This window comes from Chinchilla lanigera, unplaced genomic scaffold (genome assembly GCF_000276665.1).
Source record: "Chinchilla lanigera isolate Chin_1 unplaced genomic scaffold, ChiLan1.0 scaffold00039, whole genome shotgun sequence".
Classification (NCBI taxonomy): Eukaryota; Metazoa; Chordata; class Mammalia; order Rodentia; family Chinchillidae; genus Chinchilla; species Chinchilla lanigera.
In genome coordinates, this window is record NW_004955440.1 from 7601988 (window position 1) to 7604141 (window position 2154).

Sequence of the window (2154 nt, forward strand, 5' to 3'; positions counted from 1 at the left end):
ATATATAATCAGTGAGTGGAATATATAGTAGGCAATAAAATATATATTTGGATGAATAAAAGAATGAATGGCATTTGATTTGATTAGTGGCGGAGGTTGAAGCTCTACTCCTAGCAATCATACTTCCTTGTCAAGAATTTAACTCAAATGGAAGGCTCAAAGACTTCACATTAGTATCTTCCTCTTCTGCATACCTTGGTATTAGAATAAAAACTGGTAAAAGATTATGCAACCTTAGCAGGAAATAATATATCTTGTCTTCACATGATGAGCCTTTTCTCCTCTACAAAGTATGTCTGCTCTCCCACTTGCCTTTTTTTACTATTAAAACCTCCTGTAATGGTACAACTGGATGGGGGCTGCCTCAACTCGGTCTGCTTTTCTCAATAACTCATCATGAGCACAGACGGCCATATTGGAGATGGCCATATAGGAAACATCCAGTGGTGCTCACTGGGCTGAGTCGGCAACAAACAGTTTTGGTTGTAGTTTTTCATGTGGTTGTTAGTTTGCTTGGCTTGTATACTATTAGCTGTAATACTTAGCTGATGCCTCATGTTAGCCTTCATGGCACTTTTCTACAATTAAATGATCACTTGGTAACACTTAAAGCTCTAAACTGTGGACTGATTGCTTTCTTTAAAAATGAAATATCTAGCACAAAGGTTTGATGTTTCCTATGACAAAGATAAGTAGGACGGTGCATTCCTGTAATTTTAGCAATCAGGAGACCGAGGCAAGAGAATTGCTGTGGGTCAGGCCAGCCTGGGACACCTAGTAAGTTCAAGGTAGACTGAACTACACAATGAGACCTGGTATGAACACAATAACAACAAAAATATAGTTCATATTTATCATATCACATGGTTTCTGTGGGTTTGTGGTCAAATAACTTGGAGCAGCTGTATGTGTGCTTCTGGGTTGGAGTCTCCTTGAGATTCCTTACACTGCTGGCTTTTGCTTTATCTGAAACAGGGACTGGGATTAGGGCATCTGTGTTCAAGGTCACTTGCATGAGAATTTACCAGAAAGCTCTAATTTCTTGCTGTGTTCACTTGTCCCTTTGGCTGCTTGGGGGTCTTCACTTTGCCCCAACTGACTGTCACAAGACAGAGAGCAAGGAAGGAGGCTCGTGTCAAACGTGGTATTATCTCCAAAGTCATATGTCATCATTTCTGCCTTATTCCATGAACTGAAAAGAAGACATTAAGTCCAGTTTCTATTCAAAGACAGGGGAATTAAGCTCTGCTTCTTGACAGTAGCAATAGCAAAGGATTTGGAAAGCAACCCTGTTGGAGTTTTGGGTTTTGTAGAATCATCAAGTAATCCCTTTGTTTCCACCTGGGTATTTCCAGATACATACTATTTTATTCAACTTAAAAACCTCAAAGCTCTTTCAGCTTATTTTTGGTACAGTATTTAAAGTAAAACTGGGAAGCCCTGGTGGTTATAATTTATAATCCTTGGTAATTAAAAATGAGTGAAAGGTGTGGAGAAACCTTGTTTTCTCAGTTTTAGGAAACATTGCTCTGGAATGTCAATGAAGTACAAATTTCCCTTAGTATTCACTGCTTACCAAGTCTCTGCAAGTCTGAGAGCTGGCATTCATTGTACACATTAGTTACTTTACAGCACAATTTTTTCTTTCTTTTCTGGATGTGGAATTTTATCATCACTGAAAGAAATTTTCTTCTTAAGCATTTATAACTGCAATCATTGATAATCGCCTGGAGAGTTGTGAAATTTCTGAGTTTTACTCTTTCATTGCATTTTTTATGACTATAATATTCACCCTCAGCAGGAAGCAGTTATCCCCCCTTTTTCCCATCCTCAAAGATAAAGGGTGGAGGTTTTAGAAGGAGGTGAGCCTGAGCACAAGTGCACAGCTTGCCAGGAAACTTTTCAAGTTTCCTCCCATGCATCTCTTTCACTTTGTCATTTATATTTTAAATCTTTGAACTGCTAAATGTATTTTGATATATCTAGTTAGTATGATTCAGAAAAGGCTTTGTTGTGTTTATTTTGATTTTTCAGGATAATCAAATTTGTATGGGATGATGGTATATGTTATGATTGATACATTGTGTCAACTTGGGGAGTGTAGAGATTTAGCTAAGTGACTCAGAAGGGAGCCAGGGTGCTTACTTTGTATAC

At 38.1% G+C, this 2154-nt stretch overlaps 1 protein-coding gene across 1 annotated transcript in view; it reads right to left on the reverse strand.

The window, feature by feature from the left end:
- Positions 1–2154, reverse strand: part of Lrp1b (low density lipoprotein receptor-related protein 1B) — a 1427040-nt gene that overhangs the window by 553461 nt on the left and 871425 nt on the right. The gene's annotated exons all lie outside the window — the stretch shown is intronic.